This window comes from Somniosus microcephalus, chromosome 2 (assembly GCF_052327205.1).
Source record: "Somniosus microcephalus isolate GS21.2 chromosome 2, FLI_Smic_1.0, whole genome shotgun sequence".
NCBI classification, from domain to species: domain Eukaryota; kingdom Metazoa; phylum Chordata; class Chondrichthyes; order Squaliformes; family Somniosidae; genus Somniosus; species Somniosus microcephalus.
In genome coordinates, this window is record NC_140988.1 from 223938481 (window position 1) to 223963296 (window position 24816).

Genomic DNA, 24816 nt, shown 5'->3' on the forward strand with positions numbered 1-24816 from the left:
ATTCTATTTCTCCTCCTGTTCCTTAACTACTTTCTAAATTTGACCCTGCAACAAGCACGAGAGACGTCTGAAGGTCAGAGCAATAAGTTTTATGTAAATTTTTAATTTGTTTTTATGCTAATTGATGTGTTCTTCAGACCATTTTCAGGATCACACATTCAGTTCTCAATAGGTGGTAGGTTGAAAATATCTGATCTATAAATGTTTAAACATTTAAACAAATGAAAGTGCACATGGATGACTGGAGCACAGTCTGTTTAAACATTTGTGTCTACTGCAGCCAGAAAGGAAGCCAAGCCCCAGAGACGCCCATCAGTTTTCAGGGTTTGGAGTCTGGAACAATGTCCCCAGCAATTATTTCTGATGTCTCCAGGACTTTGCAGTTATTCAAAATTCAATATTTAAGTAATTACAGAAACAGCCATGCATGCCATTAAACAGCAATAGTGCTATTTGTTGGGTGCAGAGATTGTACAACATTTCAATCTGCTGATGCTGAATTTCCACAGGGTAACATAATAGAGAGAGAACAAGTACAGTGCACTATACTCTGCCAATGCAATGTACAATTCTCTTAAAAATAATGGTCTTCAGACCCCTATTATCGATAACAGTTAATCCATCTTTTACGGACAATTACAACTTCTGAGGGGCTGTAGCAGGGATGCAATGTTTCTAATAATTTTGCCTATTTTTTTCCAAATTAAGTGATAGATCTCTGATAATTATCACACTAGGGTTACTGCTGGTCTTTTACTATTTTTTAATCAATTATTTAAAGTGACATTGCCAAGCAGTGGCATCACGTAATGGCACCTTTTGGCAAGATATCATCACATGTCTATGATAGGTAAACAAATAGAAAAAGCTTGCTAAACATGTATGCAAAGATGATGGTTCTTTAAAAATAATTATTGTACAACTGTAAATGGTGGAGGGAATTGGTCATTTTAATCATAGTGCCGTTTTGAACAATTTTTCCTCAGAGTATTGCATAATAGTTCCCTGAAAAATATAATTAAAATGGAGTGGTGGTACAGTGCATGACAACACAGAGTTGCTCTGCCATCATAATAATATGTAAACTCAATCATCAGTGCTGCTACGTTTCTGATCTCATCTGCATCACTGCAAAAGTGCTGAATGTAGGACAAGCATGTCCTTGGGGGGGGGGGGGGGGGGGCAGTGAAATGAAAGACTGAGTCATGCCCAAAAAAATCTTACAAATCTTCTAACCATTGCAACAGAACAATTTTAGGACAAGGCCTGGGAACACAGGGAATCTGAATTTATAAAACGTTGTGAAGTACTCATTTGCAGGTACTAGCCTCCATTTCATGCAATTGGAAACAACGGCCCTGAAATTCTGCTGAGGATGGCGAAACAGCTGTTTTCAACCGCGTACACAGTTTCTCCAGGAGTTCTGCCGATCTCCTGCAAAAGTTAATTCAGGAGACTGGGAGAGCCCCAATGGAATTTCAAGGCCGTTTTTTTCATATAAACTTGTGTTCTGTGTAATCTCAAGGGAAGCAATTGATATTCATAAAGCCCTTCTGCACTTTATGGGAAAGGGAAGTAGAAAGAAAAGCATAAAATGGCTCATTTTTAAACCAGTGTGGGCCTGAAGCCCTAAGGTGGAATGTTTACCCTTGGGACTATCCTTAATATTCTCACTCTGACTCTGAACAGTCTTTGATATAGATTTTTTTTTAATCAAAATGTTTCATATAGGATTACATAGGATATGCAGCACAGAAATAGGCCATTCGGCCCAACCAGTCCATGTACCACTCCACTCGAGCCTCCTTCCATCTTTCCTCATCTAACTCTATCAGCATAACCCTCTACTCTCTTCTCCCTCATATGCTTATCCAACCGCCCCTTAAATGCATCTATAGTATTCACTTCAGCCACTCCCTGTGGTAGTGAGTTTCACATTTTCACCACTCACTGGGTAAAGAAGTTTCTTCTGAATTCCCTCTTGGATTTCTTGGTGACTATCTTATATTGATGGCCTTTAGTTTTGCTCTTCCCCACAAGTGGAAACACTCTCTCTGTGTCTACTCTATCAAAATCTTTCATAATTTTAAAGACCTCTATTAGGTCACCCCTCAGCTTTCTCTTTTCAAGAGAAAAGAGACCCAGACTGTTCATCCTTTCCTGATAGGTATACCCTCGCATTTCTGGTATCATCCTTGTAAATCTTTTCTGCATCCTCTCCAGTTTAATTGCAGGATAATGAGCACATGACTGAAATTCTGTACTGATCAATGGCGGAGAATGATAGATTGGTCAGTCGACCTGGGGCAGGACACAATTCTCTTGGGATTTCACCCTGCTTTTTCAATGCAGCCATATTCCGGCAGGATGAACATGGTTGGATCTTCTGCCCACCCTCCTACAGCAAAGAAGCATTTAGATCGTTCTCTTTTTAAGTTGGCAAAAGACATGCATTTATGAAATGAATGTTCTTTCTGTCCAAGATTCAAATCATCCAAAAAAGTGTTTAAAATGGCATATTGTGGGTTTGCACAACAAATATACAACATAAATATGAGTTTTCCTTACTTTGCATATTTTAATAATGAGCCCAGTTTTATGACATTACATCAAGGATATATACTTTTAAGAGGTAATATAAATTAGGAGATTATTCAATGTCAGAAAAACATTGCGCCTCTTATTTTCCTTTTATCTTAAAATAGATCAAATGTTCCTTTTCCATCTTTATGACCCTCTAACAAGATGGCAGGAATGCACACAGTACTGCAAAATGTCACTGTGGAAAAAAAAATCACAATGTATCTGTTAAATCTGTGAGTTGTTCAAGTAATTAATACTCAGACTTAATCAGTAACAATAAAACAGGTCTTTACTGGTTGGAGGTAGGGACTACACGTAGGTCTTTACTTCATGCCCACAGGCGGGAACTGAGGGGAGATCAGTACCCACAGTACTATTTATACCCCTATGGCCAGGAGTGGTACTGCGTATCACTACGCCCAACAAGTAGTGCAGTCCTGTCCATAGGTTCAAAGTAGCACACATATTACATACACAACAGTATCCTTTAACATTCAACAAAAAAGCTAATGAGCCGCTTAACCAACACAAATGTCAAGTAGTTTGGTAATTCAGCTGTGAACTGCACCATAGTTTTGTGAAATCGTTGATCAGCAAGTTCAAAAAGGCAATTTTTCTCATGATGTCTTGTCAGCTGGAGCTTTTTGGCGTGAAGGAATAGCCCCCCCCAACATGATCCAGGCGCAGCTCATGTGGTTTTATCTCAGAGAATGTGAACTCTGCATCCAACACTTAACTGAAAGTCATAGTTGTTAAAAAAATATATATTCAATAAAGTGCACAGATAAATAGATGACATATCAAGTAAATTAGTACCAGTGAAAATTGCGGGGTTCTGTAAATAAGAATATACATCCATAATGACAAAGAGATTGTATTGCAGGAAGGAATTTCCACAGTTGACATTAACAGGTCCCAACCCACATTGCTTGGTTCAGTGGTAGCACTCTTGCCTATGAGACAAAAAGTCATAGCTTCAATCCCCACTCTGGAACATGAGCACATAAACAGTTCTGCCGAAAGGTCATCAACCTGAAATGTTAACTTTGTCTCTCTCTCCACAGATGTTGTCTGACCTGCTAAGTATTTCCAGCATTTGCTGTTTTTATTTCAGATTTCCAGCATCTGCAGTATTTTGCTTTTGTTTTTGAGTTCTTCAGGTGTCCTGGCATGAGGAAGAAATTAGCTGCTCTCAGGAAGGTTGCCAAGATAATTGTGTGCATATGTTGCTTAATTGTACAAAGTTGCCTAACAATAAATCATAAAAGCATGTCACTGCCAGCTTGGTGCAGGATGACGGAGGGAGAATACATAGAACCCTAGCAACTGTTCATGTCCTTTCCAACACCACAGAGATGCCCATGATTCACCAACGCACTCTCTATTATTATCATGTCAATATGTTTACCCAGTGACCCACTAAATGTGGCAAACACCAAGCTCACTGCCAACACAGGTTAGCAGCATGCTGCACATTCATAGACTCACTAAAGTGGCTCCTGCGCAGGCCAGTTGGGTGACACAAATCTCATATTCTTATTCCAATATATATCCCTTTTTATATCAGCTTACAGGAGATGGCCAGACATAATAGGAACCTTGGTTTCTTAAGAAGAGTATGCCCTGGAGGTTCTGGGCCTGGGGTGGAGGAGCTCACCCACAATCTGATCTTTTGTTTTTCATTCTTCATCGCCTTATTCACTAACTAATTCACTTCACTCCCTCACACATCGGCAAATGCTGCAGCATAACACAATACAATGTCTTGCTAGGTAATCTCTGTTTCATACGGTGCCTTACTGGCAGCATTATAAAATAGATTCTTCTTCTGTTCCTCGAGGTGTCAAGGGCAGATGACAGCAGAGCCCAATATCTAGCCTTAAACAAGTAGCTCACAGCAGCCTGCCTCACTAGGTTTGCCGAATCTGGTCGGACATAGGCCTGGAGGTTTCATCACATGAACTCCCTCCTCTAACCGCCTCACCACCACGCTTCCACCATTCATCGTCCATCCTCACAGTGCACTGCCGTTCCCATGTCAACTGGGAAATGAACAGACTCTTAGTTACCCGATTGAATGATCCTTGACTCTCAGCCAAGCAGCCTTGCTTCCCCATCTCCAATATTTTTATAACTAGTAAGCAAAAGTGTTCAAAGAAAATTTAAAAAAAACACAATTCTTTTAAATATTCTGATGATTTTTCTCCCAGTTGCTCACAGCAGTGTCCTGGAGATTCATCTTCAATTCCTGCAGACCCAAGGCCAATCCCAGATGGTTGGCAACCCTATGTCTCACCCAGTCCTATAATAGTAAGCAGGAGTCCACTCCAGGAGGTCAGTTAGTAAGTTCTGAAGAAAGATCTTGATGAAGCATAAAGCACAAGTGAGGAGCAGCAAGTGCAGGTGGAACTGGTGGAGCAGCAACCCAAGGGTTGGTTCCAGCATGCTGGAGAATCAGACTGAAGCAGCCATAATGCAAAGCTGTAAAAGCTTCATTGCTGCCCACTGGTCTGTTTGGACACAGATTTCTGGTTATACAGAGTACCATGCAGCAGGGGGATAGCAAAAGATGGCACAGATGATGCAACAAGTGGAATCCCATGATTTACATGACACATACAAAAAGCACCCTGCATCACAGGTCAGAGAATTGGTGCTACAGTAGTGTTGCCCAGTCAGTGACCAATGTTGCTGTCAAGCAAGCTTCCCCACCATGAGTCCATGGATCACTGAATTGTACCCTAGTAAGAGAATCTCTTGCGAGTGTTCCAACAGCTAATTTGGAGGCTTCGGGTCCAACCTTCAAAAGCAATTGTGACATGCTTCAACTCATTTGTAGAATAGTTACTGTTGGATCCGTGGTTCAGTTGATATGCTACTATTAAATAATCACACGGATGCTGTACATTAACAAATAACAGGTCTTTACCGGAGGAGGGTAGTCTCTAGACTGGGGGTACAGAGGCATGCGCAAAGCTTATATACCGGTGTGGTCACTGCCGGTACTACAGTATACAGGAGCTGTAAAAGTAGTTCTGACTTAAAGGCACATACACTACAATTCCTCCCCTTTTAGATTAGTAATACCCCTAATATTCAAATAACAATTAACATTTCAACATGTACTTTAAACAACAAAAGTCCATTTATAGATTCAGTCTTTGGGGCGGCTTCCTGACCCTTTCGGGATAGCGCCTTTCCAGAGGTTCTTGTTCTTGGTGCAGAGGCGATTCTGACCCCTTTTCATCGGGTAGTTCATCGGGTTCCACTGCTACTGGGTCTGAAGTAGATGCTACCGGTATGTCGGGTTCATCCCCAGGTACTCGAGACATGGGGTTGATGCATTCCTGTGACGCTAAGATCTGATCGACGTGGCGTCTCACAATGTTCTCCCCGACATCCACTGTGTACATTAATGGCCCCTGCCTTGTACATATCGTTCCGGGTTGCCACTTCTCTGTTCGATAGTCGCGGGCCAAGACTGGTTGCCCTACATTGAAGCTCCTTGTCGGCTTCTCATTGATGTGCTGGAATTGTTTGTCCTCAACATTTCTTCGCACATTTGGTCTGAGCAAGTCCAGACGAGATCTCTGCCTTCGGTTAAAGAACATCATGGCCGGGGTCTGGTTGGTAACTGCATGTGTCACGTTTCGGTAGGCTAATAAGAAATTGTCCATCTTATGCTGTAGTGGAATTTCATCGTCGCACATGGCCTTTATCGCCTTCTTAAAGGTTTGTACGAACCTCTCAGCCAATCCATTTGTGGCTAGATGATACGGGGCGGATGTGTAATGCCTTACCCCATTCCTTTTCATGAATTTTAGGAACTCGTCGGACACAAACTGTGGTCCATTATCAGAGCAAATCTGGTCTGGCAAAACGTTTCTGGCAAATATGGTCCGTAGGACTGCGATCGTTTTCTCTGTAGTGGTTGAAGACATTTTTATCACCTCAGGCCACTTTGAATGAGCATCCACTGCTATTAAGAACATTGAGTCCATGAATGGACCAGCGAAATCAATATGCACCCGTTGCCATGGAGAGGAGGGCCACTCCCATGGGTGTAGAGGGGCATGTGGTGGTGCATTTTGGACCTTCTGGCATCCTAAGCAGCTCTTAGTTAGGTCTTTGATTTGTTGATCGATTCCCGGCCACCACACATAAGCCCTAGCAAGGCTTTTCATTTTCACTCCCCCCAGATGACCTTCATGTAACTCATTTAGCACTCTCTCCCTTAACTTGGGTGGAATCACCACTCTGGATCCACACATCACTGTCCCCTGGCATACTGACAGCTGTTCTCTTCTGGATGAGAATGCTGGCAACAGTGAGTCGCCATGTGTTGGCCATCCCCTCACCGTCAATTCATATACCCGTGACAGCGTCGGATCATTGCGGGTCTCCTTCTCTATATCCGCGTTTGTCACTGGCAATTGTTCAATTATTGACGAATAAAATATCTCGATAGGGTCCACTGCTGGTGCTTCCTCCACAGTAGGCAGTGGCAGGCGCGATACAATACAATACAATACAAATCGCTTTATTGGCATGATAAGGTACATCTTATGTTGCCAAAGCATCAAAATACATTTATGGTTGAACACATAAACGCGGTTCCATTCATACAGTGTATAAACAGGTATATCCCTGAGTTTATAAATATATTTTCGCCTTGTTTATAGCCCATCAGCGTTCCCATGCTGTTTCGTGCCTTTATATTCTATTTCATATTGATTCGCCCCTAGAAACAGGGACCATCTTTGTGACCGCTGTGCAGTCATCACTGGAACGCCCTTCTTAGGATTAAAGATGGAGACAAGTGGTTGGTGGTCAGTCAGCAAGGTGAACTTCTGCCCATGCAGATAGTGGTTGAATTTTTTTACTCCCCATACTAGGCTGAGGGCCTCCCTGTCAATCTGGGCATAGTTGCGCTCGGCTGAGGTTAGTGACCGAGATGCAAAGGCTACTGGCCTCTCCAACCCGTCTGGGAATTTGTGCGACAGCACCGCTCCAATACCGTAGGGTGATGCATCACATGCTAAACGAATAGGTAGTGCTGGGTTGAAATGGGCCAACACCTCTTTTGATGTGATCAATTCCTTATACTTCTGGAAAGCTCGTCTACGTTCGTCATCCCACTTCCATGGTACCCCTGTTTGCAGTAGGGTGTTCAGCGGGTGTAATACCGTAGACAAATTTGGTAAGAACTTGTGGTAGTAGTTTACCAGCCCGAGGAACGACCTCAGTTGTGACACATTTTCCGGTGCTGGAGCCTTGACTACTGCCTCAATCTTGTCAGGGGACTTATGTAACCCCTCTTCATCGATGATGTGGCCACAATACGAGATCTGTTTCTGGAAAAACTCGCACTTGTGGCGATTAACTCGTAGCCCATACTCCTTTAATCTGGTGAGCACCTTCTCCAAGTTGGCGAGGTGATCACCGTCATTTTCGCCCATGACCAAGATGTCGTCCAAATAACACTGGGTCCCTGGAATCCCTTGCAGGACCTGATCCATCGCCCTTTGCCAGGTAGCCGGAGCCGAGGCTACTCCAAACACCAGCCGGTTGTATTGATGGAGACCTTTATGAGTGTTGATCGTAAGGTAATGTTTCAAAGCTTCTTCTACCTCCATTTGCAAGTACGCCTGGGCTAGTTCAATTTTGGTGAAGCGTTTACCTCCAGATAGCGAGGCGAAAATATCCTCAATTCGTGGAAGCGGATATTGCACCGTGTGAAGGACTGGGTTCGCTGTCACCTTAAAATCCCCACAGATGCGGACCTTCTTTGGTTCCCCAGGCGTATTACTCAACGACCTCTTCATTACATGAACAATGGGTGTAGCCCACTCGCTCCAGTCCACTTTGGACAGTACTCCTGAACGTTCCAACCCTTCCAGCTCTGCTTCAACAGCTGGTCTGATCGCATAAGGCACTGGTCTGGCTTTCAGAAACTTTGGGCTTGCATTTTCCTCTATTTTAATCATTGCTGTTATTCCTTTTAGTGTTCCTAGTCCCTCCTGGAACACTTCTTTTGCATCAGTTAGCATTTTTGACAGTTGTCCAGGTGTAACGTCGTCATCCTTTTTGGCCTCAACCTTCAGTGCCTGTATGGAATGCCAATCTGATTGTATCTTCCAGATCCATTCACGTCCTAGCAGTGGTGGTCCTCCATTTGGCAATACATATATATCCATTTTAGGTATTTCCTGGCCTTTATATGTCACTTTCACCCTTATTTTTCCTTTGGGGTAGACTTTTTGCCCCGTATACGTCTTCAAGACAATCTCTGTTGCTTTCAAGGGTATGTGTGAAAATAGCCGCTTGTAGTCTCTTTGATTTATGACTGTTAGAGCTGACCCTGTGTCCAATTCCATTTCCACTTGGACTCCGTCTGTCTTGAGTGTAACCCAGATAGTCTGGTGATCCTCCATTTCGGCTACCTTATGTAGCTTCAGGCAACCCAGCTCCTTGCTTCCGGAGTGTGTGTCACTTTTCTGTTCATCTGAACCACTGTCCATCACCTGGTGTACCTTTTTGTACTTCTCCTGTGGAGATTTCTTACTGTTGGTTTTCTTCCCAGACCTGCAGACTCTTGCTATGTGTCCTGCTTTCCCACACTGTCTGCACACTTGGTCCTTGAACCAACAATCTTTCTGGTCATGTGTTGTTCTGCCGCAGCGATAGCACTTCCCTGTTCCATAGCACATTTCATTGGTGCCTTGCGGTCTCCGTTGTATCTCTGCAGTGCCCCTTGCGGCTGCTTTGTGTGATACTGCCATACTGAAAGCTTTGTCCAGCGTAAGATCCTTTTCTGATAGAAGCCGTTTCTGGGTTCCTTCACTTTGTAGCCCACACACAAACTTGTCCCTTAACGTGTCTGCTAGTCCCGCTCCAAACTGGCATCTGGCACTTCATTCGCCCTGCAGTAAACCTCAATACGTTCCACATATGTCGCCCAATCTTCGACTTCATTGTCGAAAATAGAGATACTGCCACTCTTCGGCATCCTTGGGTGTGCGTTAACTATCAGAAATGGCACCTCCCGCGCTTCCCCTTCTTCTCCGCTGGCACAAAATGGCATCTCCCGCGCTTTCCTTCCTTCCCGCGCTCGCCCTTCTTCTCCGCTGCGGCTTCTAAAAATGGCATCTCCCGCGCTCTTCCTTCTTCTCCGCAGCTCAATGGCGTCTCCCGCGCTCTCCCTTCTTCTCCGTGGCTCAATGGCGCCTCCCATGCTCTTCCTTCTTCTCCGCGGGTCAATGGAGTCTCCCCTTTTTTCGCCCCGCGGAGCCTGTTCAGCCCGTGAGCACTGGCTGTGCTCTGCACATTCTTCTTTTTATATTTTTCGACGACGCTCAGTCTAGAACCCGACTGTTTCTTACCCTCTCTCTCTCCGGTTTGTTTTATTTTCCTTGACGCCGCTCGGTGTTCAACCCCCGGCTGCGCCCTGCGCTCTTCCACCCCTGTCTTAACCCATCAACGCTGCTCGGCTCTCTCTCCGCCGTCGGTCGGCTCCAGCCGCCGCTACTCGGGAAGGGTCTGCGCTGGACCTGTCGTCGGTCTCTTACTGCTCGCTGTGGCTGGGGAACCAAGCCCGGCTCTCCACAGCCTCCCCTGCGAAGTTGGATCTCTGCCTGACTGCTGGGCGGTTGCTCGTGGTCGACGCCCATGTTCCTGACCTCGACTATTTAAAAAAAAAAATTTTTATGTTGCAGGTAGATTCGAATCGACACTCGTCGCCACTGTTGGATCCGTGGTTCAGTGGATATGCTATTATTAAATAATCACACGGATGCTGTACATTAACAAATAACAGGTCTTTACTGGAGGAGGGTAGTCTCTCGACTGGGGGTACAGAGGCATGCGCAAAGCTTATATACCGGTGTGGTCACTGCCGGTACTACAGTATACAGGAGCTGTAAAAGTAGTTCTGACTTAAAGGCACATACACTACAGTTACAGATAACAGTGAAGGTGGATCGATGAACCTCTGACATTCCCAAAGTTCTGTGCTCACATAGATCAGTGGTCGAGAGATGTGTGGCATGTGTATTGTAGCACAGATGCAGCCAGTTGGCACTCATATCAGTGGACATTCTGTGCCATCTGCACAAGTTACACCAGATGCAGCCTCTGAAAGCAAAAAGCCCATTGTATTTCCTACAAAGGAGATCCCTTAAACTAATGCAAGCGCATCAAGGTTAGTCATAGATACAGACAGTGGGCCACCTGTACAATCTGCAACTGGCCAGTAGTTACTGTATTCAGCTACCCATTAGTGTTATTCTTCCTTAAACTAGGGGGCACAGTATAATAGGGAACATCAAGAAACAACATACAGAAGTTCACAGCACACAAAAGAAAACATAGCAACAAAACACATGAAACACATACATCTCATGCACCAAAACATAGAAACATAGAAAAATAGGAGCAGGAGTAGGCCATTCGGCCCTTCGAGCCTGCTCCGCCATTCAATATGATCATGGCTGATCCTCTATCTCAATACCATATTCCTGCTCTCTCCCCATACCCTTTGATGCCTTTTGTGTCTAGAAATCTCCTTCTTAAATATATTCAGTGACTTGGCCTCCACAGCCTTCTGTGGTAGAGATTTTCACAGGTTCACCACCCTCTGAGTGAAGGAATTTCTCCTCATCTCAGTCCTAAATGTCCTACCCCATATCCTGAGACTGTGGCTCCTCGTTCTAGACCCCCCAGCCAGGGGAAACATGCTCCTGGCATCCAGTCTGTCTAGCCCTGTCAGAATTTTATATGTTTCAATGAGGTCCCCTCTCATTTTTTGGGGTGAAATTAAATTAGGCCCAAAAATGGGCACGGAGATCATGATGCATGATCTACCTGCGTCTGTTGAAAGGAGTTCAGGCAGCATATAAAATTCCTGCTTCCTGCTACTTTGCATGATTGCAGCGCACTTCTTCTTAGGCAGTCCCTCGGAACCGAGGATGACTTGCTTCCACACTAAAAATGAGTTTGCAGGTGACTGATTAGTCCAATACGGGACCTACAGTCTTGAGAATCGGCGGGAATCGCCGGCTGAGCGGCTGCATAAAGGCTCCAGAGACCAAGGTAAGGCCTCAGTGCGAGAATCGGCGGGAATCACGGGCTGAGCGGCTGTATAAAGGCTCCAGAGACCCAGGTAAGGCCTCAGTGTGAGAATCGGCGGGAATCGCGGGCTGAGCGGCTGTATAAAGGCTCCAGAGACCAAGGTAAGGCCTCAGTGCGAGAATCGGCGGGAATCGCGGGCTGAGCGGCTGTATAAAGGCCCCAGAGACCAGATAAGGCCTCAGTGTGAGAATTGGCGGGAATCGCGGGCTGAGCGGCTGTATAAAGGCCCCAGAGCCCAGGTAAGGCCTCAGTGCGAGAATCGACGGGATTCGCGGGTTGAGCGGCTGTATAAAGGCTCCCGAGACCCAGGTAAGGCCTCAGTGCGAGAATCGACGGGATTCGCGGGTTGAGCGGCTGTATAAAGGCTCCCGAGACCCAGGTAAGGCGCACCAATCTCCAGTCTCGGACCTCAGAGGGAAGGAGAGAGGTAAAAAGTAATCCAAGTGTGACGTCACCAGAAAGCGGGTAAGTGATTGGTTGGTGAGTATTTCTCTCTTTTTTAAGCTTAAACTCTGTGGTTTATAGTTTCTAAGGTGCGATATTCATCATCTGGAATCGGGGCAGAGGGAATTTAAGAATAATATTAATAAATTTAATTAATTACATAGAATGGGAGATCAGGTGATGTGTTGCTGCTGCAATATGTGGGAGCTGGTGGACACCATTGATGCTCACGGTGATCACATTTGCAGTAAGTGTTGGCTGCTCGAGGAATTCCGGCTCCGTGTTGAAGAGCTGGAGTCCGAGCTTCAAACACTGAGACACATCAGGGAGGGGGAGAGTTACCTGGACTCTGTGTATCAGGAGGTAGTCACACCAATTAGATTAATTAATTCAGATGTAGTCCGTGGCCAGGGTCAGGATGGTGTGACTAGAAGTGAGCCAGGTACGGGGATCCAGGAGGTAGTGTTGGAGGAGCCGCAGCCCTTGCTCTTGTCCAACAGGTTTGAGGCTCTTACTCCCTGTGAGGATGGGAACGGGGACTGCGGGGAGGATGAGCAACCCAGCCACAGCACCGTGGAGCAGGGGGCCATTCAAGTGGGGGGAGATAAAAGAAATGTTGTAGTGGTAGGGGATAGTATCGTTAGGGGGATAGATAGAGTTCTTTGCAGCTGAGAGCGAGAGTCCCGAAGGCTGTGTTGCCTGCCCGGTGCCAGGGTTAAGAGCATCTCCTCTGGGCTGGAGAGAAACTTGGAGTGGGAGGGGGAGGATCCAGTTGTCGTGGTCCATGTTGGTACCAACGACATAGATAGGACAAGGAAGGAGGTTCTGCTGAGGGAGTTTGAGCAGCTAGGGGCCAAATTAAAAAGCAGAACCACAAGGGTAATAATCTCTGGATTACTACCTGTGCCACGTCCAAAACTGGCTTAGTGGCAGAAGGCAGAGGGTGATGGTCGAAGGTTGCTTTTGTGACTGGAAGCCTGTGTCCAGTGGGGTACCTCAGGGATCGGTGCTGGGTCCCTTGCTGTTTGTGATCTACATAAATGATTTGGATGAGAATGTAAAAGGTATGATCAGTAAGTTCGCAGATGACACGAAAATTGGTGGGGTGGTAAATTGCGAGGAGGAAAGCCTCAGGCTACAGGACGATATAAACAGGTTGGTCAGGTGGGCGGAAAAGTGGCAAATGGAATTTAACCCTGAAAAGTGCAAGGTGATGCATTTTGGACGGACAAATAAGGCAAGGGAATACACAATGAGTGGTAGGACCCTAGGAAGTACAGAGGGTCAGAGGGACCTTGGTGTACATGTACATAGATCCCTGAAGGCAGCGGAACAGGTAGATAAGTTGGTTAAAAAGGCATATGGGATACTTGCCTTCATTAGCCGAGGCATAGAATATAAGAGCAGGGAGGTTACGATGGAGCTGTACAAAACGCTGGTAAGGCCACAGCTGGAGTACTGTGTGCAGTTCTGGTCGCCTCACTATAGGAAGGATGTGATTGCTTTGGAGAGGGTGCAGAGAAGATTCACCAGGATGTTACCTGGGATGGAGCGCCTCAGCTATGAAGAAAGACTAAACAGGCTGGGGTTGTTTTCCTTGGAGCAAAGAAGGCTGAGGGGGGACCTGATTGAGGTGTACAAAATGATGAGGGGCATAGATAGGGTAGATAAAGAGGAACTTTTCCCCTTAGTAGGGGGGCCAATAACAAGGGGGCATAGATTCAAGGTAAGGGGCAGGAGGTTTAGAGGGGATTTGAGGAGGAACTTTTTCACCCAGAGGGTGGTTGGAGTCTGGAACTCACTGCCTGAAAGGGTGGTAGAGGCAGGAACCCTCACAACATTCAAGAAGCATTTGGATGAGCACTTGAAATGCCATTGCATACAAGGCTATGGACCAAATGCTGAAAAATGGGATTAGACTGGACAGGGATGGATGGGCGGCGCAGACACGATGGGCCGAAGGGCCTCTTTCTGTGCTGTATAACTCTATGACTCTATGACTCTATGAACCTCTCGCTGAATTTCACGGGAAGCATTGGCAGCACCGCGCATGGGCGCTAGTTGCTTTGCACCCCGTTAGCACCCTAAGAAGGTGCAAAGCAGCCAAAATTTTAGGCCAAAGAGCCTGCAAAGTGATATAGACAGGTTAAATGAGTGGGCAATAAGGTGGCAGATGGAGTATAATGTGGGGAAATGTGAGGTTATTCACTTTGGTAGGAAGAATAGAAAAACAGAATATTTTTTAAATGGTGAGAAACTATCAGATGTTGGTGTTCAGAGGTATTAGGGCCTAGAAATTTGACTTCGACAAAAACGTGCTGATGTCATCACAGCTTCAGGTTTACGGCTGCGGAAAATGGCCGCAATGCTACTGGGCAAAAATTCGCGCTGGGGGCTAAAGATTTTTAGCCCAGCGCTAATTTACAGTTGCAACACCCTCCAACACATTAGTGGAGGCATCCGACGTGAAGTGCGCATCCAAGAGTGGCGTTCCAGCTTCTTACAGCCTCTGGGAGCGAGGCTGTGGAGTTTGCATGGAATTGTGGGCAATTGAAAGAGCTATGAATTAAAGGGGCAATGCGTTCAGAACTAATAAACATTAAAATGAAGTGAAAAAATGCAGTTTTCAGCCCTTACTGTCTTTCAATAAAAAAATAACATTAAAAAGATGTCCCAAGTGGGAGTCTTCAGCATTTAAAGATGAATTCCCTTCCGAACCTGAAAAAAATGGCAAAAGTGCTTCATCACTAACACAAATGGCTTAGCAAGCTAGGGAAGGGGCACCCAGGGTCCCGCATGCAGGACTCCAGATTTGTGCAGGGGATCAACACTGCAAGAGAGGTCCTCTACCCACAGGGGCCTACCTACAATCTGTACCTAAAACGAGGCACATCTCTCATTCCTAGCGTCACCTTGGAGGAGACGGTGCAGGCCATTATTGGCAGGGGCATGGCTGAACACTTGGTCAGCGGCGGGGCAGAAAGGATACAAGATGCTGGTATCCTCATAGATTATCCTCCTTCTCGCATGCATCTCTTAGAAGAAGAACGAGTAGAAGGGGAAGAGGGGGAAGCACCGTCACACGATTTCACACTCAGCCACCAACTCCTCAAGGTTGGCCAGCAAGGCCATTTGCAGTGTCTCCCACTGAAAGTCAGCAGCCTTGCACCAGCCATGCTGCAGCCACTGGGGTAGCACTGCATGACATCAGTAGGATAGGCAAAGGCACACACAAGACAGTCAGTCAGGGAATGCATAAGGGTAATGAGTTGATTTCTAGATGTCATATTGGATGGATAGATGTATAAAGTTGGATTGGAAAGTTTGCTTTGTGGTGGATTTTATTACAGCATCATGGTCAAAAGGATGCTGTGATGGTCAGTAACAGAGGGAAGGTAAGGTGTGGGACAAATGTTGAAAAGGGAATTGGGGTTGTGGTCACTGGGACCACAGGCAGATCATCCCATCCCGGATATCCCGGCCAGAAAGGGACTGTCTGAGTTGTATCCTTCCTCCTCTTCTGTGTTTTCCTGTTCTGTTTATTCCTCTTCCCTCTGTAAGCGGATGCTGTAAATCTGAAATGTCAGCATAAAATGCTGGAAATACTCAGCAGGTCAGGCAGCATCTTGACCTGAAACGGGAACTCTGTTTCTCTCTCTACAGATGTTGCCTGACCTGCTGAGTATTTGTCGCCTTTTCTGTCTTCTCAGAGCCCTTCCTTTACCTTCCTTTGCATTACAAGCATGCAGCAGTACCCACTACACACTTAAAAAACTTTTAGCATCTATTACAGCAAGCCACTAATTCAGTAAAATCAAAAATAAACCCAGCCCAAAAGCTAAAATGCAAACTTACCTGTAAGATGAGTCTTTCTCTTTAAGAGGTGCTGACAGCGCCTGTTTGTGTCTGATTGCACGCTGGGTTTTCCACGCTGGGTTTTCCTGGACTCAGCACCAGGGTCAAAGTTCGCTGTGGTGACATCATTAGTCGGCATTCAATGCCGAACTGTCACCATTCCACCATTTTTATTTGCATGACTATACTTCTCAACAGCAGCGCAACTGGGCCTATGAAAATGAAGGACGCTACAGGACCCGCCACCAGCTGGTGAAAGAGCAGCGGCCGCTCTCTTTTCGCCATTTTTTGCCGGGAACAGGTGGCAGTAAGCCCTGGAATTTTTAGCCCTTAGTGTCCTCGTACAGGAAATACAGAGAGTTAGTGTAATGCGCAACAGGAAGCTTACGACGCTTGTAAGAGAAGTCTCTCTAGCGATGCTCTACTTGTGCACTACGACACAGAGCGTGAGCTTAAGTTAGCCTGTGATGCTTCTAGTTATGGTGTGGGAGCTGTCATAAGCCACATAATGGATGACAGCCAAGAGAAACCAATTGCGTCCGCATCGTGAACCCTCACAAAGAACGAAAGAAACTACGCGCAAATTGAAAAGGAAGTACTCGCCATGATGTTTGAAATCAAGAAATTTGAATAGTTCCTGATCGGCAGAAAGTTTACCCTGATAACCGATCACAAACCGCTCCTAGCAATATTGGGGCCCAAATCTGCCATCCCTGCAATGGCCGCATCAAGAATGCAACATTGGGCAGTGTTGTTGTCACAATATGACTGCACGATTGAATATTGCACTTCAAAGCAAAACGCAATCGCAGATGCCTTGTCCAGGTTGCCACATGAAGACTCATGTGTTGGGAGTGAAGGTAAGATTTTCACGCTAGGTGCAATTGACAAAGACTTTCCCGTGAATGCAATTGAGATTGCAAATGAGACTCAAAAGGACTCAGTACAGAAAAGAGTGTATGAAAACACCTTGAATGGATGGACTGATCAGTGTATGGACACAGAGTTGAAACCATTCCATAACCGTCGTACTGAATTGTCTTGCGAGCAAGGTTGTATCAAGTAGGGAAACAAAGTGGTGGTACCTACTTCTTTGAGAGATAGAATTCTGGTCGAACTTCATACTGAACATCCAGGGATCGTCAGTATGAAATTAATTGCAAGAAGCTTTGTTTACTGGCCTGGATTAGACAGTGATCTTGAATCACTTGTCAGCAAATGCAATGCTTGCCAAAATTGCAGAAACAAACCACCCAAAACTTTACTACAGCGCTGGTCATGGCCAAGCAGACCTTTTGAGAGAGTACATGTAGATTTGTGAGAAAGCAAATGATTATTTCCTGGTACTTGTAGATAGTCACTCAAAGTGGATTGAAGTGAAACATATGGGTTCAAATACTACAACTGAACATACCATAGATGAGTTGAGGTCTATCTTTGCATGTCATGGCTTACCTGAAGAGCTTGTTTCTGACAATCCCTCAGTTCCATTCTGCTCTGTTCCAAGAATTCATGAAATGGAATGGTATCAAAAACACTCTCGTTCCATCATATCAACCAGCTTCAAATGGAGCAGCCGAAAGGTCAGTCAGATTAGTGAACATAAGAACATAAGAACATAAGAAATAGGAGCAGGAGTAGGCCAATCGGCCCCTCGAGCCTGCTCCACCATTCAATAAGATCATGGCTGATCTGATCCTAACCTCAAATCTTCTATCACTCTCCATCCAGTGTTGTAGGGTTGTTCAGGACTCAGCATGAAGCAATGTTTAGCAAATTTCTTGCTGAAGTACAGAACTACTCTGCACACTACAACTGGATATACCCCAGCAGAACTCTTGATGAAGAGGAGATTGAGAACACGATTGAGTCTTGGTCAACCAAATTTGGCCTCAAGAGTTGAACAGAAACAGTTCAGTCAGAAATTTTATTATGACAGCAATCAGAAAGAATGCAACTGCAGACAAAATGAGTGTGTTTGAAAATTAGTTCAACACCAAAATCTTTTGTAAGGAGATCAGGAAGGCTCTGCTAACCTGTTATTAAACTGGATTTATAATTCATTTAAAAGAAAAAAAGCCAGGAGTTTTTGCTATGTGGTACATGTAATGCTGGGAAAGGTGGGACCATAGTTTTGTTGTATTTGAGAGGGGAATATGTACATTTTTTTTAAAAGGGGAAAGCAGTGTAATGTATGACAAACATCCACTACAAGCCCACTGACTCCCACAGCTACCTGGATTACACTTCCTCCCACCCCGCTTCCTGTAAGGACTCTATTCCATTCTCCCAGTTTCTCCGTCTCCGCCGCGTCTGTTCTGAAAATGCCACCTTCCATACCAGTGCTTCTGACATGTCTTCCTTTTTCCTCAACCGAGGATTCCCCTCTACTGTGGTTGACATGGCCCTTGACCGTGTCCATTCCATTTCCCGCACTTCTGCTCTCACCCCTTCCCCTCCCTCCCAGAACCATGATATGGTTCCCCTTGTCCTCACCTTTCATGCCACTAGCCTCCACATTCAACGGATCATCCTCCACCATTTCCGCCACCTCCAATGTGATCCCACCACCAAACGCATCTTCCCCTCACCTCCCCTTTCAGCATTCTGAAGGGACCGCTCCCTCCGTGGCACCCTGGTCCACTCTTCAATCACCCCTAACAGCCCTTCCCCTTCGCCCGGCACCTTCCCGTGCAAGCGCAGGAGATGCAACACATGCCCTTTTACCTCCTCTCTTACCACTGTCCAGGGCCCCAAACACCCCTTCCAGGTGAAACAGCGATTTACTTGTACTTCTTGCAATTTAGTATACTGTATTCGCTGTACACGATGCGGTCTCCTCTACATTGGGGAGAACAAACGCAGTTTGGGCGACCGCTTTGCGGAACACCTCCGTTCAGTCCGTAAGGGTGACCCTGAGCTTCCGGTCGCCTGTCACTTTAATTCACCGCTTCACTCCCACTCTGACCTCCCTGTCCTCGGTCTATTACATTGTTCCAATGTAGCTCAACGTAAACACGAGGAACAGCACCTCATCTTTTGATTAGGCCCTTTACAGCCCTCTGGACTCAACATTGAGTTCCACAATTTCAAAAAATATAACCCCTGCCACCATTTTTTAATGCTGTATGATTTTGCCATTCCCATTTGCAACATTTTATTTTTCCTGCTTCTTACAAAAGCACAGATTGTTCCTTCAATTCCTCCCCACCAACCCCCCCCCCCCCCTCCATCCCCTATCTCTGCAACTGCTTAATATCTGTTACATCTCCAGCTCTTTCCAGTTCTGATGATGGGTCCCAGACCTGAAACGTTAACTCTGTTTCTCTCTCCATGGATGCTGCCTGGCCTGCTGAGTTTTTCCAGCATTTTCTGTTGTTATTTCAGATTTCCAGCATCCGCAGTATTTTGCTATTGTAATGTATGATCACATGGTTTGTCACATGGTTTAGTATGAGCTCAGTTCACTCTGGCCTAGTGAACAAGCACCTTGACTAGCAACTGATCGTGTCTTTGTCCTTCATTTGTTCTACCCACACATATTACAGATAGCATGCAGGTACAGCAAGCAATTAGGAAGGCAAATTGCATATTGGCCTTCATTGCAAGCAGGTTGGAGTATAAGAGGAAGGAAGTCTTGCTACAATTGTACAGGGCTTTGGTGAGACCACACCTGGAGTACTGTGCGTAGTTTTGATCTGCTTATCTGGGGAAGGATATACCTGCCTTAGAGGCGGTGCAATGAAGGTTCACTAGATTGATCCCTGGGGTGAGAGGGCTGTCCTATGAGGAGAGATTGATCCTATTGAAACATGTAAGATTTTGAGGGGGATTGGCAGGGTAGATGCTGAGAGGTTGCTTCCCGTGCCCAGAGAGTCTAGAACTAGGGGGCATAGTCTCAGGATAAGGGGCCAGCCATTTAAGACTGAGATGAGGAGGAATTTCTTCACTCAGAGGGTTGTGAATCTTTGGATGCTCTACCCCAAAGGGCTGTGGATGCTGAATTGTTGAGTATATTCAAGGCTGAGATTGATAGATTTTTGAACTCTAGGGGAAATCAAGGGATATGGAGATCGGGCGGGAAAGTGGAGTTGAGGTCAAAGAGCAGCCATGATCTTATTCAATGGTGGAGCAGGCTCGAGGGATCGTATGGCCTACTCCTGCTCCTAATTCTCATGTTCTTATGCCTTTCTTATTTCAGTCACCCAAGAAATGCAGCCTACCCAGCTAGTGGGTCAACAAGAAGAGGGAGAAGAAGAAGAAGAAGAAGAAGAAGAAGAAGAAGAAGAAGAAGAAACACTGTCACTCGATTTCACACTTCAAGCCAGCCAACCCAGACTGCTGCCGCCCATGCCAAGGTGGTGCAGTCCGAAGCTGGGCCTGCTAGTCCCAGAGCTTCTCAAGGTCATACTGCAAGACCATTTGCAGTCTCCCCCACTCAGTCAGCAGCTTTGCTGCAGCCACTGGGGTAGCACTGCGTAGGAGCACTAAGACAGGCAAAAGCACGTGCAACATAGTCACTAAGGGAATGCATGAGGGTGATTAGTTGATTTTTTGATGCAATATTGGATGCATATATGGATAAAGTTGGATTGGAAAGTTTGCTTTGTGATGGCTTTTATTTGAGCATTGTGGCTAAGAGGACACTGTGATGGTCAGTAACAGAGGGAAGGTAAGGTGTGGGACTAATGTTGAAAGGGGAATTGCGGTTTTGTTCACTGGTACCGCAGGTGGATGATTCGATCCTGGATATCCCAGCCAGAAAGGGGTTGGCTAGGTTGCCTCCTTCCTTCCGCTTCCTCCTCCTCCTCTTCAGCTTCCTCCTCTTCCGCCCTCTCCGAGCAACTTTTCAATGTCATGCTGCAGCCCAAGGAGGACTCCAACTAGAGCCCCCAGGACTGGTAGCCAGTGGTGTTCTTAGCGGCCTTCCTTTAAGAGCCAAAGCCTTGCAAATGCCCAGCAGCACTCCCTGCACCCACTGCACACTATCAACTTTTTAAATGTCTTACACTACTACTCAAATAAACTGGGCAGGAACCAGTACAAAAGCAAAAGCAACTTACCTCAAAGTTGTGTGCGTCCATCATGCAGCTGAACACATGTTCAGCTGTGCGTGCTTTGGAGGGGGCATAAAGTCGAGTGGCGACATCCAAAATAGCAGGTCGTGCATCAAATCAGCGTTGCACGCTGATTGACGTCACGATCTGCCTCATTACCATTCTTCTGGTGAACGCAGGCAATGGCCATTCTGCTGACCTGCCCAAAATGGCAGCCGCTGCGGTCCCTACCAGAGGTGGTGAGGTGGCCACCATTTTTTTGCCAAAACCGGCCTCAGCAGCCAGTACTGAAGTGTCGAATTTCATGGCCAATTATTTAAATCAATTTTAATATATCTTGCAATCTGTCATTCTTTCACTGTGCAGAAAATAAAGCGCAGTTGTCCAAAACTAAGTCTGACAGAACACATGCAGCTTTCTATAACAAGAATAAAGCAAACAGCAGTTCTGTGATTGCAAATATGTTATTAACAGCAACTTATACTTATATAGTGCCTTTAATATAGAAAAATGTTCCAAGTTGCTTGAAAGTCTGAGCTATGTCCAGCAGAAAAATGATAGTACCGAATTGTAAATCGCACGGAACGAACTGGCCACTGAGTATCTCACACACTTATCTTCCTGCCTGCCGTAGCAAATCGCTACTCGATGCTCAAGTTTATATGGCTGAGTGCATGATGATACAGGGCTTCAGATACTTTCTTAATGGTTTGAGCTATGGCCAAGTGGCTGACTCCTAAGGTGCTTGAAAGGTCCCTGCAGCATAAAAGTTGAGGGCAATGGTGACACTCACTGCCACTGGTAATGCAGTGCCAATGATATCCCTGCAGCTCCTCTTCTATCGGATGGCAGACCTCACCACCTCAGTCTGCCGTCCCACCCTTCTGCCTTTGCATACCTGGCAATAGTTTCTATACCTATTTTCCAGCTCATTTGTGCTATTCACTTCAGTCCCTGATGTGTGATACTTCAAAACCTTAGCTATTGTTAAGCTCACTATTGCAGGCCTATCTCGAGTTAAACATGCATTTTTCCATTTTCTCCCAACTTGTCCATTTCTGCATCAGTTTATCATGTTTCATTTTAACAAGACTTGACTTAAGAAAAAATCTGTTGCTTTCTCTTCACCCTCAGTTGCCCAAGTAATTCTTAGTAGCATGCACAACTGTACAGATGATTTTCCTAGGTGCGGAGGCAGGGGGAGGGGGAAGAGGTTCAAATAGCTTGTGGTTTTATTTTGGAATTTTATAATATACTCAAATTAATTTTCATTGTCTTCTCATTAAATATTGTAAAGAAAAAAAAGTATCAAACTGATCCCATGTCAGAGTTACTGTTTTAAAACCAATAAAATGCAGTCCATGTCCCTCTTGCATGCTACAATTATTCAGCTAGTATCTCACAATTATACTGTGCACAAAAAAGTCTTGACAAGTCAGTTTCAAAATTGAGATATGTACCAATAGATGGCATTATGAAGCTAAAAGCGAACAACCCTATAAATATGGCAGTAGTGGATTTACCATCATCCTCAATGGAATTCTAAGAGTGACACTCATAAGCAGCAACAGAATTAGTTACTGTCAGGGGGTCATTCTAGCTACTCTATGGTGATGTTCTTGGGTTTCGTTGAGAGCGGTCTCACACACACGAGTGGAAAAATAATGACATTCTTCTTGGAACTGTTTTTTCCACTGATGGGAGCGAGCCTATCATTGAGTGTTGTACCTGTCAAAAGTCTTCCAACAAACTGGTTGCACATTCAGTCCCATTAGATGTAAATGATCTAGTTTACTTCCCCAAAGAAAGTTAGAGCAATTATTAACGATTACCGTATCACAACAGCTATACGATTATAGCAAATTTTAGGTTCTTGTCATTCTCTGCAGTTGTCCAACCAAAACCAAACCAGACTTTGGATTATATCACACATGCTCTTGCTGCAATTATGAAGCAATATATAGAAAACAGAATTCTATTTAATTGAGTTTCCCTTTGCAGAAATGTGCATCATTTTAATCAGCTGTACATATACAATGATCACTAACTTTACAGCAGCTCGTCAACAAAGAGTGACTAGAATTGTAGGGAATGCTTGCAAAACATAAGCTTATAGTTCACCAGTTCAACTTCAGATGCCATTTGGTTGGCCAAATCAAAATAACCAAATTTCTGATCATTTTCAGGGCAGGCAGCTTAACCAATTAGGAAAAGTTGAATTTTGTAGTAGAGTTTGACCTTTGGACAGAGGCCAATCTAAAGCGGACTCTGACATTTAAATACTTCTCCTCAGCAACAGCAATTTGAATGGTATTTCATTTTTATTTTCCAAACAAAACATATTAGCATTTTTACAGAAAGAAAACCCAAGGCAAGGGGAGTGAGAACGGATGAGAAAGCTGCACAGGCAATGAAATTCAATCTAATATCCTTGTACGTTTCTGTGGAGACTGCTTCTTTTTTAATGAACTCTTGCATTCTGATTGATTATCAAAATACTGAAACAGATAGTGAAGATTAGAATTCTGAGATGTCAACCATAAAAAAGGTTATCACTGCTGGTTTGGGTATTGAATCAACATTTTAAAGCCCATCAGAATTATACAAGTCAACTGACTTTAAATTTTGCCCTTATAACTAATCAATCAGCAAAAAGCAAACCTACAGATAAAGAGGTCTTTCCTCAATAAACTTTGATTATGTGTGCCTTCTGTCTATAATCACATGGGCTAGATTTTAACAAACCCAAATGGCTGGAGAGATTGCCAGTGTCAACTGGTGACAGCACAACAAGCTTGTAATTTCCCCTTACTCTCTAGTACCTGTTATAAAACACTGGTTCGACCTCAACTGGAGTACTGTGTCCAATTCTGGGCACTGCACTTTAGGGAGGATGTGAAGGCCTTAGAGAGGGTGCAGAAAAGATTTACAAGAATGGTTCCAGGGATGAGGGACTTCAGTTACATGGATAGACTGGAGAAGCTGGGGTTGTTCTCCTTAGAGCAGAGAATGTTGAGAGGAGATTTGATAGAGGTGTTCAAATCACGAGGGGGTCTAGGCAGAAACTGGCGGAAAGGTCGATAACCAGAGGAGGCAGATTTAAGGTGATTGGCAGAAGAACCAAAGGCGACATGAGGAAAAACTTTTTTACACAGTGAGTGGTTAGGATCTGGAATGCACTGCCTGAAAGGGTGGTGGAGGCAGATTCAATCATGGCTTTCAAAAGGGAATTGGACAAGTACCTGAAGGAAAAAAATTAGCAGAGCTACAGTGAAAGGGCTCTTGCAGAGAGCCGGCATGGGCTCGACGGGCTGAATGGCCTCCTTCTGTGCTGTAACCATTCTATGATTCTTTGTGCTAGAAATTCGGTGCATTTGCGCAGGGGGCGCTAACGGGGTGCAAACGACTTTTCGCCCGGGCGCAGCGCCGCTAATGGCTCCCGTTAAATTCAGAAGGCTCATGAGGCACTAGTGAAATAGTGGCGAGTGCGGGGGGGCGGGGGGGGGGGAATCGGCCGACTTACTTGTCACGGCCCGTTGTGTCTTTGAATGTGGGGTTTGTGCCGTGATCTGACAGCCCGACACTCCGAGTGCCAGGCTGCTGGCATGGCACCCCGCTCCCCAGTGGTCCAGGTAGGGTCCTGCAGAGTTGTGGACTTGGGCCCTCCCCTTTAATGAGAGGGGAAGAGCCCTTCTATGCGGCAACGCTACGTGGCGCAGTGCGTAGCGGTGCAGAACGCACCGTCCCG

The 24816-nt window shown here is 45.3% G+C and overlaps 1 protein-coding gene across 1 annotated transcript in view; it reads right to left on the reverse strand.

The window, feature by feature from the left end:
- The window catches only part of gabrg1 (gamma-aminobutyric acid type A receptor subunit gamma1), a 277968-nt gene that overhangs the window by 75411 nt on the left and 177741 nt on the right, over positions 1 to 24816 (reverse strand). The gene's annotated exons all lie outside the window — the stretch shown is intronic.